The following is a 20,284-nucleotide window of genomic DNA, read 5'->3' on the forward strand; positions in this document are numbered from 1 at the left end:
GTCTGCATTTCGCTAAATCTGGCTTAAACTGACATTATAAAATATATTAAATTTAGTCACATTTGCAAGGAGACGACAAATAGAAGCCACGAAGTCATAGCAGCAGAAACGAGCCATCAGTAGTTTGTCCAGAGAGAATCTGGTTATTGACTCAAGATCCACTGTCAAAGAGCGTGGCTCAAAACCGTTTATAACCCTCGCGTCTTTTAGAGGGAGAAGGTTTCTCGGAAAACCTTTTATAAATAGGTGTCTTGCTGATATTTTTAATAAACTAACACTTTCTATATTCCTAAGAAAGCGGTCTTAATCACGCTTTCTATCTTTATCGATAAACTGTTTTAAAGTGATTCCAAGAAACGTCATTATCTCATTAGGCGTAGCAATGATCATCACATTGTATGTAACATAATTAAATGTATATTTATTAGTTTAAGGCTCGAAGTGGACCGGAGCAAACTTATGCATTTACAGTTCCAGTTCCTGAAATATTTAATAATTTAAACGCTTATATTATATATATTTGTTTATATATAAATCATATAAATAATATTTTACAATTTTTGACACGTTATGAATGGGAAAGGTTGTTATTATAAAAAAAATATATTTGCTATGTCAAAAAGTAAAATTATTTCATTTCTGGGAAAATCCATTAGATTTATAGGACTAATAATGTTTCTAATTTTTTTTATTTATTTGTAACAAGTATTTCTATTAAACGTCAAGCGATCTGTTTTCTCATATATTCTGGATTTATTATAATTAATATGAAATAAAAATGTACCGACATAAAAACATTAATTTACATACAATAAACTGAGAAAAATAATATAAAAGAAAACCATATTCTAGTTTAGACAATAGAGGTAAAGTTAAAAACGAGGTCAAGTGTTACATATGCACGTAAATGCAATGTTATGATAATATTTGCTAATATTATACACATGTGTGGTATTCCACTGAGCAATTATTGTTATGATAATGAATCATATTAAAAACATATTTGACAGTGTTGGTTATATCAATCATATACAAATAAAACCAAACAGAGGTCAGTATTTTATCACGCTATCGGCCATCTCTTAATTACATTTGGTCGTTTATATAATGGCAATGGTTGTTATCTCGATTGTTTTCTTTATTGGTGTAGTCAAAATAAGACTATAAAACCATTCTAGTTTGTTTAATTTTCAGAGATAACATTGAATGAATACAAAAACTAACGTTGAAAAATAAATCACTGTTTCATTGAATACATATGACGCATTAAAAAAATACTAGTGTTAATAAATATTACTAATAGTATTAATATATAAAATAATATAGTGAAAGTTGCCTTTAAAAGTTACATATAAAATATATAATTTAAGCATAACGTTATTAGATTTATATAAAAATCTATATTTTTTTTTTAAACATTATCCATATGCAACTAGAGCTCATGTTACCAATGATGGCTGTTTACCTTTAAAAATTTGTTTTATTTCTCCTTATATCCATGGAACATATGCGTGCCATCTATCGTCGTCGGCGTAGTCATAGTTATGCCTGTTCGTCGACATAATATATATATATATATATATATATATATATATATATATATATATATATATATATATATATATATATATATGTTTTTTATACGTAGGGACCATGATTCCACACGGAATCAAAAAAGTACGCGGAGTAATCCGACTCCTGGAAATATTAACCATATATATATATATATATATATATATATATATATATATATATATATATATATATATATATATAATATTAAAATAACGTTTTTTGTTAAACTACGTTGGATCAATTGTCTGTTTTATATTGCCATTCGTAGAGTAAGCAGATACTGACCGTGACGAAACAAGGAAATTATATAGCTCGATTAGAGATAGAAAAATAATGAAACTCGACTACGACTAATTTCAGTTTCTAAGCCATTAAACGATAAACCTATATTTCGCCCTAATCTTGTTTTGCCATTTCATAAAAAATAAAAGCTTGCGCGTTGATACGTTTTTATGCTACCTCAGCAAAAATAAAATATGTTGCTTTCACATTCGTATTTGTTGTTGTTGTTTTTTCATACATAAGATTATTATAATACAAAATTTTATCCAATTTTGCGGAACGCGTGCTTTGTTGTAACGACATATCGGTGAGGATTTTTTCTTAGTAATACGAACAGAGCAAGAAAGTTTCGCTTCGATGTTTATTTCCATTGCAAAGTTTCACAATCTCGAAAACTGAACTTGCAACGAGTAAATCAAATTAATGTACCGTCGGCCTTTTTCCGCCAACTAGCGCCATTGTTCGAGCGGTACAGTATTTTAGTTTGGAATATTATTACTCGGAGAGACAATGCGAGGACTTGCGGGAATATTAAGTTATGAATTTATTTCCACACCCTCTTTTAAATTCAACGTTTTACAGCCGAAACGAAACACGAACTGTTGAGCTGAATAAATTCGATCGATTGGATATGCTAAACCCCTTTTGACTATCAAATTTGTGTGCCTTTGATATTAATTTATAGGATATTAATATGTATTACAAAACAAAAGACCCGAATAAACAACAGATATATTTTCTTTCAATTTGCGGAGCAACAAAAGACATAGGAGATCATTTATGTTGGAACAGTCTTCTTCGCTAAAGTATATTTTTTTCATTGAAAATAGACATAATAAGCTTAGGTACATATGTTGCCGTTAGAATAACAACATTTATTCACTTCAGAGTTTTTATCAACTTAGATACGGAGTAAAACTCGAAATTCAATAAGTATGCCATTTGTGAAGTTCAAAAGTATTCAGTTGCTTTTTAGCTTATTTAGTATTAATATAGTAGATGATTTAATAATTTATAAGATCGCTGAAAAGTTTTATTATGGAAAGGTAAAATTATAACAAGCAATACATCTTAGATACAATTGAATAAATGCTGATGCAGGCTGAAAGACCATTTAAAGTCAAACGTCATATACAGCTGTGGCCAATTGAAAGTTGACATGGCCGTTCTTATATGTATTTTGATTATTTTATCAAATTTAAAGCATTTTTTACACGTTTTTGAATCTATAATGAATAATTATAACGGTTAACTTTCATTTTCCGTTAATACTGTTAAAAAATACGGGTATTGTAAAATCAAAATTAGTCAATTCTGGAAAAGGTGTATTTTTTCGTCGTTCCAGAAAGTGCATAATGGCGAGCCTCTAACGCAACACGTGCGCGCAACCTTTTTTTGTTCTATTAATATTATAGAAAGCAATATTGAGAACCTTTAAAAGTTAGAAGCTTGTAAATAAAACACTTTTTTAACAAAAAAAATATTTTTGTGTAATTTCACATTTATTTTTAATAAATTATTGTATTCTGCATGGCATCGATAAATACAGATTTTCAATTATTTTAAAATCGATCTCCTCTTCCCACACTTCCATTATAAGTTTTTCAGCTCGGCTTAATTTTTTTGTTAATTGTTGTTTTATGTTGCCTATATTAAAGGGTTGAAATAAAGTCGTTTTCTACAACCAATTTATATATTTTTGCATTCATGGTGCCCTGGACGAAATTTACAGACTGTCATGCACCCACATATCATCACATATGGTGAGTGCTTGATGAATCGATTAATGCATTAGGAATGAAATCTTTCGCTTTTTATACGGTGCACGGTCGCTCACCATCTGCTCCAAACATTAAATTTGGAGTCGTCCGAGAAAGTTACTCTTCTCCAATCTTGGACGGTCCAATGGCGATGAGCTTTTGCCCATTCAAGGTAATTCTTTTTCATTTTCTCAGTAAGTAGTGTTTTTTTTTGCTGTGTTTCGCGCTTTAAATCCAGCTTCATCTATTCACTGTCCGTCTCGAAATGTTCGAGTTTGAAGAATATTGTAATTCTATTTATATTTCAGCAGCAGTTATGAATCGATATTTTTTATGATATCCTTTATTCTGCGGTCTTCTCGAGCAGACGACACACGCTTCCGACCACCTCTTACACCCACTCTAGAATTACTGTTTTGCGATATTTTTTAATACATTTTTGAATAATAGAACCACTAAACCCCACTCTTCGCGCTATATCTAGAATTGAAACCTTTTCTTCGAGATATGCCATTATTTTAGATTTTACCGTGATCGACATTTGTTTAGATCTCTCCACGATTTTGGGTTTGTTTTTACATAACCGAAACTAATGTGCAGCTGAGGAGGCTTTACAAGTTAAAATATCTTGTAAATTATTACCACAGACGCACTTAATCATAAAAAATACAATAGAACAATTTTTAAGAAAAAATACAATTTAATAATAAAATTTGTGAAATATTTCATATGAAACATTTAATTGGCCACAGCTGTAAGTAAACATATGTATTCTGTTAAGCAATAAGATTAATGGAAATAAGCTAAAATAACAGGTGATATTTGTTACATGTATTAAATACACTATTATCTGTTAAATGTTATATATTACAATAATTATGAATAATCGTTGTGCTAATTACAATTTTGTCACATTCGCAAGAATGACACAGAAAAATTGCTACTCAAAATTTAAGCCAACTCATAATGCGTTTTTAATAGTTTAACTGTAATTATTTCACTAAACTTAAGATTCTTTTGTCGTCTAATTAAATTGTTGGTTCAATTTTAAATTATTCTGTCTTTTGTTTGTTATGGTTTATTGCTTTTGTTTTTTTATATAAAATATTCTTATTATACATAATTTCGCATTAGAAAATAACGTTTATACATAAAATTATGTACGTGAGTTTTTAGTTGTTAGTGATGTTATAAATATAATAGTTCATTCAATAGTGCAATTAAAAATCTAATTAGTTCTTATAATAATTGTAAGTATAAATTTATTTAATATTCACATAAATATAAAAAACGATTTTAGAATTTAATAAATTAAATACATTATTGATATCAACTTCTATATATTATATTTGTATATATTAGGCTTTTGTACCCTGTTTTGCCCGCGTTCCTTTCAAGTCAATTTCTGTTACATTAAACGACCGTTCTTGTAACTTATTTATTGTCATGAAAAAAGGAAAGGCAAATTGGGAATTGAAAGCGGAAAGGCAAATCACTGGGAAGCAATGGTACTCTGGAAATAAACAGACTGAAAATAATTATTGCCTTTAAATGTGATAGTTTGAGTTTAACGCCTTCACAACCAACTAGGTTATATTATTTTTGATGGATCCATATTCTTTTATAAAATGATCTTACCAACCTTATGAGCTAGTTGGTGTTGTAGTAATATTAACTACTTTTTTATATAATATTTTGTTATTGGAGTAACATTTTTGTTCTCTAGAATTGAGATTGATTTCATTGTATTTCATTAAAATTATATATATATATTAAATTATATATTTTTAAATAATAGACAATTTTATCAAGGGTGACTGCTTTTAAATGATATAACTAATGAGTATTACCTAGTCCACGGCTCGTGGCTCCAAAGTCGTCTAGCACTATACAACTTAACAATTTCACTTCGTAATTTATTATTGTCAAATCTAATATGTGTCAGCTTAGTTGAGGTTTCCAATATTTCACAAAATATAAGAACCTCTCTACGACATTTAAAGCTTGAGAATTTTCGAGGTATAATAAAACTACTGGGCTTATTGCGGTCGCGCGGTTGTTGTCAACCTAACCACCGCCAAATTAAGTTCATCACACGGTTAATATTCGACAAATTTCCATCACGCACCGTTTGACAAATCATAAAGCTTTCATCTTAATGACAGCGCACTTCGGCGAAACGTCTACGTGTTTTCGTACAACGTCTAATATAATTGAATCACCATACGCACGACTCAAAACGTGTCGGACTAAATGTATACACATGTACGGAAAGCATGTAGTAGAATGTCGCACAGGGAACTGAGGGAAAATCTTCTAATTTTGGAAACTCCTCGGGGGTTTCGGCTTCTTGAAGTTTGACACGATCAGCAGTTAGTGTTCCATTCGGCACTTAGTACGTTGCCTGCGCGTTACGAGTTTTCTCAACTATTGTATCCGGATTGTAATGGCACAAACATATGTACTCGTGTGTGTTCGTATCAATTAAAATATATATGCACGTTCAGCGCTAATGAAAATGGCGTTGGTTCACTAATATTTAGAAAGGGTCCAGTTCAATTATCTGGAGAGCAATGAAGGTGACTTTATAGAAAAAACTTTAATGCTCGTTAAAAAAGCTTTAGATAATTGGCAATATATAATAGTAAGTTAAATACAAAACAGAAAAGTATTTCGGGTTTTAAGGCCGGAAAGGCGCGACTTTGCAAATAGACGCCGCAATCAGGCGGTAGAGTTGAAATGGCAGGTCATGGAATTTAAAAAGAATTTGTCGTGAGCTCGTCTCTCGTTTCGTGGCTGTGATTCTATGGCTTCTTTCTGTGTCGTCTCCTTTGTGTCTCAATCGCGTCTCTTTATTTTATAATGCTGTTTTGAAACAGCTCTATAGAATCACAATTGCATTGCTTTTTAAACACCTGAGAAATGTGGTCCAGATAGCCACATCAGTTTAAGAACGATAATAATGTATTGTCTAGCACGAGTCCTTTCCAAATAAAGAGTAGTTTTACTTAATGGTGATTTGCCCTTTCAGGAGTATCGCCGTACACGTACTTCAGTACTCCAGATAATTATATATTTACATATAATATAATTGTTATATATTTACATATGTAACTGAAAAAATAAAAAACGTTTTATTAATATAATATTTTAAAAATTATTTTTTTGTTAATGATTTCTATGCATAATAATACCAATAAATTAAAGAAAATAAACATTACAAAAAATATTTAATAATAATTTATAAAAACTATTGAAAGCCTCTGTATTGATATAAAAATTCACAAAAGCCGAATAGTTTATAATAAATATGTAAAATAAATCAATGCAATGAAAGTAATAGAATCACTGATTTTTTTTACTGCTATTTACTGTAAATGCAATAAATAAATAACAACAGAAATAATTATGTAAATATAATATGTATACGTAAAATTATCTCACTCCCAAGTGTATATTAACAAAATAACAAATGCTTACAAATTAACTTACGGTAATAACGGAATTATTTGGTCACGAGATCTCTTCTTCATTGTTGTGAATATCGTGTGTGATTCCACTCTCGAGATGGGTTGACTCTCTTTTCGTTTGTTCGAAATAATCATTAGTATAACTTCTAAATTTTAATAAATTATTCAGGTGGTTGAAACTCCCATGAATAAAAAAAACAAAAAACATAAATATGACAGATATATAGTTCCTCATAATGGAATAATTAATTATTTAAAAAATAAAGAATTATTAAACATGATCTCTATAAGACATGTGATAAAAAAATCCGATCAAAAGCTGGGAGCCCATCCATTGGGTTGGACTCGTGGGTCCCAAGTACTGGTAACGGCACACATCCTGTTATTAGCCAAATCAATGTTGTTTTTTTCTCAATCAATTTCTCAGTGTTTTTGAACATTCTACAAAACCGTCTGAAGACGATGTTTACGTATTTTTCAAAATAATATTTATGATGTTTTCCTTTTTTCAGATTATGAAGTACGTCACTATTACGTGGAACTTCTGAACTGGTTTTTAATCGTGAGTTTTATTTACTTAATATTATATGTATTTTAATAGTCACATTTCAAATTAAATTAAACTATTTTATTGTTAGACACGTGTTGCTTTTTTACGAAGTCTATTACGACCCTTTGCTCAGAAGCAACAGGCGTTTTTTCACGTTATTATATCTACATTTGATTCAAGTGTGTTTCTATATATCGCTCATTTTCACTGTCGAGTTTTTATATGCAGCAAGCAATATTTTTTTTAAAACCTTGTAAGCAAGTTTGAAAAGTTCGCGACCTTATAATAATTTTTTTTTTTTAATATAGCAATCTTTTTAAACTAAAGCATATTTAACTATTTAAAGAAAATTACTTACAACCTAAGAAATAAATCTTAAATCAGGTCAAGTGAGGCAATCAACTGTATTTTTATTCGTCGATTTTTAATATTAATTCTGAATTTCGGACGTCTTAATGGATCAGTGGATGCGAATAGAGAAGCGGCTGCTTCGTGTCGGCTTCCTCTTGGTTGTAGTCTAAGTTTGAGGGCTCTTGCAGTGAACGTTGAAGTGTGAATACCAGTCAAAAAGTCTTTTTCAATGATAATTTTATTATTTTTTAATATTTATTTAACATTGCTCCAATTGGTAGTCTTATTACTAGTAATGTGTCTCTTTAAAAAAATAATAAATTAGCAATATCTCATTTATACTGGAACTAATAGCTATAACTCTTTCTGCAAAAAAAAATAAATTTACATTCTTTGTTATTGAATTATTATTTGTTTAGTTTCCAGTGTGTAGTAGTTTGTCTAGATATAATCAATAGTTATAAATCGATAAATAAAATCTTCTTAAAATAGTCTTAAATTGCAGATTAGTTTTCTTAACATTTTATAACTGACAAATGTACCAATTACCTGGAACAAAAGTTTTAAATAGAATATCTTTAATATTCGGTAGAATACCGAGCGTGAACTTTTCAAACGACACGGGTTTTTACGTGAATAATAAATACACAATTGGACTATTATTACACTCAACTTATATATAGAACGATCCAAATCTCAGCTTATCTCATATTTTTTTATTATATCACATTCAAACATCGGTTTCATCTTTACGGTCGATTTTAACGCTGACAACGTAGTAATGAGTTTTAATACAGTTTTTACGATATATCCGCGCCAAGGCACAACGACGCCATTCTGAGCATGTTCGACACCATCCAATTTTGCGAGTGTTCCTCTTTCATCCCTATAAAATCCCGGTAAGCCTTTTTCGAGGTTCGAATTCGGTCCTATGGTCTATTTTCGGTACGTGAAAGCACTCCGCAACGTGTATCGACACGAAAACAATAAACGACGATTTGATCGCTCGGATTATGTTTGCCATTACACTCGCTTTTTATACGCCCACATATTTTTATAACCAAACGCCTAATCCAACGTGTAAGACATGTACGTGATTTTCCTTTCATCTGTATATGATTCGAGTATACATAAGCTGTGAAAAAATATCTTTTAAAATTGGTAAAAAATATCTTTTAAAATTGGTAAAAAATATCATACTTATTTTGTGAAAAAATATCATTTAAAATTGTTATTATATATTTTGAAAGTTTGTGGCACCTATAGTATATAAATGGAGGTATAAGTTTAGCTTGAAAGAGGAGGAGCGTTCCAATCGACCGATTGCGGGCAGCCTCCCGTTTATTTTTAAATATATTACTTAGGTTCCTCTTACCATCCGTGTCAATTGGTGACTTCTATGGCTTTAAAGTTTTGGTGCTGGAGGTGTCTGAATTCATGCCTCTTGTAGACAGTGAGCACTTCTTGCAATTTTTTGTAGCAATCTTGCAGCTCATCTGGGCGTTACCTATTTGGTACTTCAAATTGATATGTTTTATTGTTAGATATGTGAATTCACAGCTCAATGCATGTCAGTTTCAGGATTTGCTTGCTCTGTTTTTGACTTCACATCTTATGTTATACATATATTGTATATTTTAAATTCCAACATTTTAATGCAACCGTGAGTGCAAAAATCAACTGTGAATAAAAACTATAATATTATACCAATGTTAAAGAAAAAGTAAAAAGCAAAATATGTTATACACTGTGGATACAAAACGTAATACTGTAAAACATTTTTGTGCGCTAATATGTATATAAAATTATTTTGTAAAAAAAACAGTACATAGCTCGAGAGAATTACATAAATTAAATCTTTGTATAGAAATGAAAGCGTGATTATTATCAGTGATAAAATAAAGCAGAAAGCTAAGCATTAAAATTATCTTATACGAGGCATTATTTTATAAGAAATTATGAATATTAGTTTTGCCTTAGAAAAAGTGTGTGTAGCATATTTTATTATAATATATTTACACAGCAATAAAAAATATTATTGTAGTATTTTGTGAAAGCAAAATTGTTGAAAAAACGACGGTTAATCTATACCGTTAAAAACTAACGATAAAGCTGTATTCAGTGCGTAAATTTACGTATCTTTGTGGCAAACATATGTATATATTAAATTTACATTTAAAATTCCTAAGTCGGTCAATAAAATTAATAAGCACTTGGACGAGTCTTTATCTAATTTGTTAAACTATAATTTATACGCTTTGACTAAGTGATTATTTTCTATAAAACAGTTTTGATTAATTGTTTATTTTATTTCAACTCTAGATTTTATTATAATTTATGTTGTTATTGTTTACTTAAATGCTTATAACAATGATGCGGCAATAAATAAATATGCCTGTATTTATAAAATGTATAGAAATAATTAGTACCCGAGGCTTTAATTAAAATAAATATTCCAGGTATATGTTAAAAATATTATAAAATTCGAACGAGGGATGGAAAAGGCAATTTATAAACCTTATCCTAAAAAAGCATAATTTAATCAACCTTTTGTAAACCTTTTACAATGATATTGTTTAAAATATTTGCATTAATTGTCTCGCTCATCTATTGATGGACACTTAAATTTAATTAAATATCGTTTACAAATGTAGGTACAATATAAGCAATATATTATGTTTATATCGGTTTTTAATTATACTATTTTTTTTAAAAAATAAAAGCCGTATTAATATGAGGTGTTTTTGAGTTATGGTATTTGCTCTTAGACCCACTTATTTTTGGACAACCCTTTCATTAATTAAGCGTATCTTAACGAACGTCTCTTCCAGCAAAGATTTTAGAAGTGAGGTAAATTTATCGAACGATGGGTTTTTGATTACTATTATAAAAAAATATTTAAATCCAGCACACGAATGCTTGCTTAAGCGTGGATAAAGGCTTTAGCGCTAATTGCCATTTCCGCTGATCTTAAATGCAATAGAATAAAAATAAATACATATTGCCAGTGGGTTTTGCTTGAAAAAATATTAAGCACGACTTATTGCCTAATGTATAAGCTTGAAAGAAGCAAATCCTTTATACATACAGTGTCTTTGTATATAATTGAATTTTTGGTTTCGAGATTTGGGATCCATTACCCATACCATGTACGAGATTTGTTCTCTTTTCCCAATTATGTCTAGCCTATATAATATAAAGTTAGAACATTGTTGTAAACTTTGCTCAAATACTATTTCCATTGCTTTGATGATAAATAATTCAGGGTGGTCCAAAACAACTGGAAAGAATATAATACATTTTTAAATCCAAGCTCTTTTTAATAATGTATCAGTCAATGTCATAGCCAAATATAAACAAATCATTAAGGGATTTTATTGAAATCTGTATTTGGACAATAAGCATTTTTTATATAATATATATATTTCCTTCTTTCTCCTTTCTCTCAGCAATTAGGCACTTAGGGAAAGAAAAATAAAAATAACAAGTCTCCCACTGGAGGCTTTCTTTAAATAATTAACATATGTATAATTAAATTAGTTTTATTTATATCTAATTGTATTATCTTATTATAAGTTAGTTGGTAGTAATTTTATTAATAGTTATGTTAATTAGATTTATTTGTTAGTTTAAACACATTTACACGCTTAAATCTACGTTTAGTTATAACATTTTTAACTTTTTCAAATATTGTTCATTTATAATTTTAATTACTTATTTTACACTTTATGTATTATTGTTAGCCACAAATCAAGGAGCACCAGTCAGCAACCTGAGAAATGTATTCTAGAATCTCTCAATAATATTTATATTATGTATATGGAGGTAACAAAAGCTGGGAAAATTTATAAAAATAGTAAATTAGTATTTGCATAAATTATTTATTATTGCATAATAAAAAAATATCTAGCTTATTTTTTTAATACAATATTTTTTAAGTTATATCTTATGACAAGATTATGCGCGTGATAAATAGTTCATTACTTTGTGGATGGTTATCGTTTAAACACCTGTATATAGTAGCCTATACTAGTGCTTATTGGTATATACCAGGTAGTATCTAGAAGTATCTGGTATTTATAAATAAAACACCATGTATTAGGTTAAAATAAGTAAAATTAAGTTAGAATGATATTTTTATTCTTCTCTCGGTCAAATTGAGCATATTCATAATTAAGACAGTTAATATTCTCTCTCACTAATGAAAACTGTTTTTCAAAAAAAAAAAAAAAATTCAATTAAGATCGGCTAAATACTTTCTTAAAGAATATTTTTTGTAAAAAAATATAAGTTTTTGATTAAAAATAATGGTATATTTTGGGTTATGAAAGTTGGTTGAAAAATAATTTAGATATGTATCTGTAAGGTAGAAGTTATTGACAATGGCTTTATTGCCACGAAATTATACATTGACAAAATGCTTCAAATCATTGTTTGAGGTTTGCCAATTTTAAAATGTATTAACATTACATTTACAGTATTAAACTTACCAGTCTTCTTCAATTGAAGTTTTGTAATTCTGGGAAGGAGACTGTGGTTTCGGAAGTATTCCAGTGACTTGTTTGTAACTCCAATTGCTTTCTCTCCAATTAGCGAATACCGATTGAAAGTTCGTACGATAGTTTGTATTGGGTTGATGCAAAAGTTATGACCGTTTTTTACATATACAATTAAACATTTTTTTTTAGATTTGTAATATTTATTTAATCAATTATATAATTTCCATCAGTTCTTATAACCTTCTTCCATCTTTCTATGAACTTATAAATACCATTTGTGTAAAATTCCGTGGATTATGATGCGAAAAATGTAGTAAGGGATGTTTTTACCTGCTCTATTGTATCAAATTTTTTATCATTTAAAAATTTTTTCAGTGATCGGAATAAATGAAAATCGGAAGGAGCAAGATCAGGAGAATACGGTGGATGCTTGATAACATCCCAATTCAACTCATTTAGCTTGTGTTGGGTCATCATAGCCACATGTGGTCGCACGTTGTCGTGGTGAAATACTTCTCCTTTTCTGTTTACCAATTCTGGTCTATCCTTTTGAAGGGCGATGTTCAATTTGGATAATTGCTGACAATATCGTTCTGCTGTAATTGTCTGATTGCGTTCCAAGAGTTTAAAATACACAATACCCTTACAATCCCACCAAAAGCAAAGCATAATTTTTTTTTTATGGATTTCGGCCTTCCAAGTTGTTAATGGGGCTTGTCCAGGTATATCCCAATGTCTTTTTCTTGTCACGTTGTTGTACACGACCTATTTCTCATCTCCCGTTACCAAACGATGCAAAAAAGGTTCATGTTTTTGTCTCGCACTCAAAGCAACACACGTTGAAACACGGTCCAATAAATTGGCAGCCGACAATTGATGAGGTATCCAAATGTCGTACCGCGAAACCATCCCCATACGGTTCTAATGTCTTAATACGGTTGTTTTGTTGACTTCCGTCATAGACGCGATCTCCCTGGTGGTTAGACGTGAATTGGTGTCAATTATGACTTTTAACTTGTCGTCATCAGATTTCAATGGCCGCCCGGTACGTGGTTTATCAATTAGTGAAAAATCCCCAGATCGGAATTTTGTAAACCATCTTCGTACCTGTCGAACTTTGATGACATATGCTCCAAACACTTCGCAAATGTTTTTGGTTGCCACACTCGCGGTATTGTCTTTACGGAATTCATAAAGTAAAAAATGACGTAAATGCACTTTATCGACCGACATTTTGAAAAAATACAAGGGCTCTTCACTGTACTCTGGCCAGGCCAAAACTGAATAGAAAGTAGAGGGAAAGTATCCTTTATACAATGGAGTCATTTAAAATAAGATACTATTCATCATTTCTGAAGAAAAATTTTTTTTACCTAGGATCATAAAAAAGGGTCATAACTTTTGCATCAACCCAATAGATTTATGTTTCAACCTTGCGAGTGTAGTTAGATCAATGTGTGTTATTAACGTGTTAATTATTGCTTATGGATTTTTTCGACAATTTTAATGTACAAAGCTCTCGTACAGGTCGTTTTTCATTATCGTTTTTCCCATTTTGTATCTATATTGTGTTCGTCAGTCGAAAATGGAAATTCGACCCGTGAATACACGAGGAAATATCTTTGTAACTCCTCGACGCCCTGAACATGGAGGAGATTTTTGAATAGGCACCCCTGACAGCTGTCGACGGCGTTGAAAGGGAAGCTCGTTGTTATGCCCTTCTTCGGGACACAAATGGCACTTGTATAGGTGTAGTTAACCAGCAAATATCCACTCAATATAAAAATTCAGGTTTTAAGAAAAATCGTTGTAATATATTTTAAATATATTAAAACTACAATATTATAAATAGGAACACTTAAATTAATCGTCTATATATTTTCAAATGTATCAGATACAATAAGAGAATTAGATCAAATTCGATCAGTTGTCACTTTAGTGGAAAATCTCTAGTGAGACAGAACATTTTATTATGAAGGTGTGGCAAACGATATGTATTGCTATATGACGAATTGCAGTACTGTGAAATCTGATTGTTCAGTTCAATGAATTTGACACATGATCGATAATATTTTTAAATCATAAGACCATTGTGTCACACGAAATGGCATTGAGTCACATTTATACATGAATTTATTGATTTATATTGTTAAAAAATACAAAAAATTAAATCCTAGAAATAAAATAAAAAAATCATGTAGGTGTTTCTTCACTCCATTTAGAAAAACCACAATTTTTGTACTATTGCGAATTATTATTATGCTATTATATTCTCGGGGTTTGCCTTTGCAGCCATATAAACGCAGGAAAATCTGGTAAAAGTTAATTATTAGATAGATCATAGATCAATTAAATTGTCCTTTAAAAGAACGTGTTTTTTCGAGTTAATGTTCTAATCTTTTATGTTTTGCTGTTGTAATCATTTACTAAAAAAAATATATAATTTTTTTAACAACTTTTGAAAAATATTTCATAAATTAAATATAATTTAAGAATCGACTACGTATATAATATTTATTAGAATATCGTTTGACTTTGTATATGCTATAAATAATTTAGGTTTACACGTAGTTCCTTGCGGTAGACCGTAAGATATACATATATTCTCAGAAATATGTCACTTATATATGTACATATTCCAGTTATGTTTTATTATTTTTACTGTTTACAATTCTCTTAATATACAGAAATATTGCTATAATGATATTGTATGCATCCTTGGCTAATAACCAATTGTATCATTACCTGCAATGTAGTCTTCGTATAATAGTAATTTACTAATTAATTCGTCTATCTTATTTATTTTTTATTAGTTTAGTTTATTTGCCGCGCCCTGTAATAAACTTTATAGGAAGCTTTTATTTACTTTATATGGATTTCCTGGTTTCAAATTTGAAAATAATTGTAACATTTTCATCCCCTTATCATAATGCAATCTTAATTAAATAGTTTCCTTCGAAAGGTATTATATTATACATAAATTTATGTATATGTGTAGACCCTTTTACTATTCAACTAATTGCTTTTTAATCAAAAATCATTGGGAAGGCATCACCGAATATTACGATACCTATATACGTACATATATAATGATATAGATTTTTCATTAGCAGTAAAAGCATGTCGAGCGTGATAACATCTACGAGTTTGGCAAGTGTGTTTACCAAGGGCAAAGTTTCAAAATTCGAGAAGTCCGCTGCTGAAATTTAGAATGTGTTTGGTATCGCCTAACTATGACGGTGGTATGTGCCAAGATCGCCCAGCGCTTTAGCATCTTTATGGTAATGTTCCATGTTCGTTAGGGGTCATAATGCCCTAGGTCCTAAGCGGCTTGGTTCGCAGCATCCGAACGACGACACGAGTTGTTTAACAGGCGAATTTCATAACGTGAGCCAAACACGTTTAACAGCTTCTTCCGCTGTTTGGTGTCAAAGGGGAGACGTCTTCCGCCCGTCACTCTACTTTAGCGTCGTTTAGTAATATTTCCTATCTGTATCCGATGCTTGGAGTATTCACTGAAATCGTACAGCCTTCCAAAGTGATCTTTTTTACAAAACACCATAACCATCAAATGAGCTGGTATGAGTGGTTTCGCACTTTTTCGTTCAAATAATATGATAGTTCATGAATTGAATATGTTAAACTATGTAGTATTTACAAATAATATATATACATAACTACAGACATGTATGTACTATCCCTACGGAACCGAATAGGTTAAACCTGCCGGGAGATTTGTGAAGATATTAAATTTTCAAGCATGACAGGCACGATCGCTTGTGACATGACATTTAAGTGAAATGACGTTCGCGGCTTTTGCAATATTTAAGCAAGATCGATCAATATTATTTTCCTTTTGTTTAGTATATTCTTACTGTTTCAGATTAATCAAAAATTGACGAATTGAATAATTTGCGCTCCGTTCCGTTCTCTTTCGAGTAATTTAACAATTATTAGCCTTATTGATTTTTAATTGGACTCAAATAAGTTACGGCTCAACTTGAAACATTAATTTTGATTATTGCGCTTTATTTTAATATTTTTGTTACATTCTGTATTATATGCATCGAGTCGAGATCTTATAGTGCCGCCGACGTTTGTGTGGGGCCATAAAATGGCTACGTGAAACTACCTACATACGTAGATTTGCGATACATCGGGGGCACAAGTGGTCCCAGAAATGAACGACCGCAGATACGCGGACGAGCACGTAAAAAATAGATCCAATTCGGAAGCAATCGAGATTGAAATATAGTCGAAGAGGGCGCAGTGACATCTATGGGGAAAATAAATGGGGGATGCAAATAAAGGCATTGGTTTGGAAAAAAATGCACGAAAAGAAGATCAAGTTGCATCGTAAAATGATATTGTTTTCTTCATTATACATGTGAGTTTTTCATTGATTTATTACGCTTTATTGTTATTGATAAGATTTAAATTTCCATCGACACTTCTGACAAAGAAAAGCCGCTGTCATTCTTTGTTCGTTTTCTGCTTTTATACATCTTACTATTCCTCTCGCTACATCAGCGTTCTAAGCTTTTCCATATCCACTAGTCTTTCTAGGGAAGTTTGTCTTTTTATAAAAAAACTAGTTTTTTTCTCAGAATATAAAGATTCAACTAGTCTGCTTAAAATTATTATGATCAATGTTATCCCCAGATTTTTATTTTATTCTGATTTTAAATTGTCAAGTTATACTTATAATGTAATTTTAATGATTATGTTTGACTATAAATATGATATTTCAATAGAAAATTCAGAGTAAAATTATGAAAGATACACTCAGAACCCAGTTTCTGAAACACATACTTTTCATTCTTTAGGGGTTGGGAACCCTAGGGGGGATTAACCTCGTGGTCAATGAGACTCAATGTAGAATTTAGTAAGACTTTATTGCAATATTTATATATGTGCAACAGACGATTATTGGCGAGACGTTTTCTCCAATGGGTGGCGAAGTTGGCGCAGGTGATAATGTTCATGGACGATTCTCAAGGTTTTGTAGCTGTCTGCAGCGAGTGTCAGGAAGCAGTTTCTCTTGCGGCGATGGTCGTTCGGGAGTTCCTGGTCCTCCCTTCGCGTCTGTCGGTGGAGGCGCGTTTGCTAGTCTCTTTGCGTGGCTGCTGGTGACTGTCTGACTCTCCTCATCGGAGTCCGGACTTATATATCCAGTGCTATAAGGCTTGCTAGCCAATCGCATATATGCAGCGATCTTCCAGCCAATCGTTGCAATCGCTTCGTAGAACGGTGAAATAAGTCTACGCCTTTAGAAAGTGACGTTCGCTCGTCCAAGGTCGTATTGCATTTATGGAAACGTGATTTATGATATCCGTGACGTTTTGCCACAAAATAATTCTCCTAATGACGGAAAATTTTTATGTAAACTCAAGGTCTGTGTGGTCCTCGTAATCCTTTACGCTGTTGTGTTGTTTGTCTCAATTGTTAATGAATGCCGTTTCTTCAAATCGTTTTTGGTCACAGTCATTAATGCGAGTTTAGGGTTTGAGACAATTCTTTGTCTTCGTTTTTTGGAATGTTATTTTAATGGGCATATGGAGTAAATGGTTTAAAATCGATGTAAAAAAGATAAAATAAACCTTGATTAAAGATCATTAAATGAACTATACTTAATTGATAAAATAATTTAGTAATAAGAAACATTACTTTTTTAAAGTGGATTCATAAAAAAACCCTCAAAGCTGCTGAGGAGGGATATTGGAGCAAAGAAAACTGTGAAATAGAACGCGGTTGGTTTTAAAAGTATTGAAAACATATAAGGTTTCTTCTCAAGAGTTAACTTTCGAGAATTTCTCGAGAAAAACTCAAAATTGAAATTTTCATTTCTCGAAAAATTGCTGATTTCTCGAGTATTTTTTGTTCAAAATTAAATTTGTTCAAATATTTTTAAATTAACTATAACCGCTGAATTTTGTATAACATTGCATTAGAAATAGTAGATCTGTGACAGATGTTTAAAAATATGCATTCTTGTTCAGCGGTTTTTAATAAAGGTAAAAAAAAAAAATAAAAAATATTTTACGATTTTTTGAACTAACTAATCGACATTATCTTAGCTTTGGTTAAGGCTAAAACCAATACCGTTTTTTCTATTATTTAAAAAAAAAAAATCAGCTTTTATGACTCGGTTGACCGGGTTTGTACAATTATTTTTAAATTAAATAAACAATATTTTTTCTCAAAAATCACAAAGCACTCAAAAAGCACAAAATCGATTAATAAATTATTATTGAAGCGACAGCAATAAGACTGCCGTTTCTCAGAAAAACTGTTTCAAAAAGTGTTTCTTCATGTACATTTTTTTGTGAAGGGCTTGGCCAATACCTGCTAAATAGTCAGCTGGTTGAAGTATACATTCAAATAACCAGTATTTTCAATTGCCCATTCAATTATGTTGGAGATTACTTGATAATAAATGATTAAAAATACATTCATGCAAAGTTACCTCGTGTTTTCCTAAAATGTAATCCTTTTCAAGTGAAAAAATCGATCGCAAATGTCATTTAGCTTTTGATATTTCATTTAATGTTTATAATTTCTAATTTTAATGTCGTTTAATTGTTCCTTGTATTTTATGATATTTTATATTATAATATTTTTAATATATCTATACCAAATTATGGCTAACAATAATCCGTTAGTATTTTTCTCGTCAATAAATTTGTTTTTGTTCATTATAATGTATTTTATTTCAAATTTAATATATGTATGTATATTCCAAATATAAAACATACTTTTTTCATGCATTTCATTATTTATTTCTGGTTATTTTACAATGATTTTTTTTGCATAATCTTAAACAAATATTTACATAATTTATTTTTTAAATATAAAATTATAACATACGAAATATTTTAATTTTCCGAGGACGGTTAAACCGGTTTTCGATTTGTAAAAAACCAAGAACCGTTTTTTACGGTCTCTTGGAAGCCCAAGTTACACTATACAGTTTTCCTGTCGGCGAACTTAAATCACGCTTTTTCATTAATCCAAAGAGGTATTATCTTTGTCTTGTTCGAAATATTAAAAATGTATAGTAGCAACAGCTGTTATTGACAATTTTCTCTACGATTTGGGTATAAACACGGTTGTCGGAAATTCTTTCGTAGCTTGTCGCTCTAATCAATCGAAGTAAATTGATCTGTTCTAGTCCTTATAAGTGCATTATAACAAACTATCATATCTGCCGATTTTAATATGAAAAAATATTCTGGTCTATTATTACTAGATATAGAAAAGGCTTTTGATACAGTATGGCATTACGGATTAATGTATAAACTTTTAATTATAAACAATGGAAATGGTTATGAACCAGTATTGTGCATTTAATCTGTCTGTATGCTATTGTATCTATGAATGATTTTAAAATAAACTTTTATAATAAAAAATGTAATCACATAGTAAATATATATTATATACATATTATATATTTTTTATTTATCAAAACTTCTTTAGAATTATTAAAAAATCAAGAAGTGTAAATGAGAATTCTCATTTCTTAAGAAATAAAAAACGCTAAGAAACAAGAATATCTAAACACATCTTATTGGTTTCTAAATCGCATTGTCTTTACAATGACAATAAATAAGTCACAAGGGGATAGACAAAAACTGAGTGATTTCTTTTTCATTTTTTATATTTAATATATCTGATTCTTTTATCATGTTCTTTTTACATACATTTTGCGGTGTTACTTTCAGTGACAACGAAGTTGTCAAATGTTCTAGATGCGTTTTTTAGGATTACCTATTATTTTTGCAATGGTATCGTATGTAT

General features: G+C 30.3%; 1 protein-coding gene across 5 annotated transcripts in view; it reads left to right on the forward strand.

The window, feature by feature from the left end:
- The window catches only part of LOC148227490 (fat-like cadherin-related tumor suppressor homolog), a 415,262-nt gene that overhangs the window by 169,406 nt on the left and 225,572 nt on the right, over window positions 1-20,284 (forward strand). For all 5 annotated transcript variants that reach the window (XM_088201228.1, XM_088201225.1, XM_088201226.1 and 2 more), the window contains exon 2: window positions 7,600-7,649. The gene's annotated coding sequence lies outside the window, so the exon portion shown is untranslated. The remainder of the gene's footprint in view (window positions 1-7,599; window positions 7,650-20,284) is intronic.

The sequence above is a fragment of the Plectrocnemia conspersa genome, unplaced genomic scaffold (genome assembly GCF_051122295.1).
Source record: "Plectrocnemia conspersa isolate PC_06_02 unplaced genomic scaffold, ASM5112229v1 ptg000013l, whole genome shotgun sequence".
NCBI lineage: Eukaryota > Metazoa > Arthropoda > Insecta > Trichoptera > Polycentropodidae > Plectrocnemia > Plectrocnemia conspersa.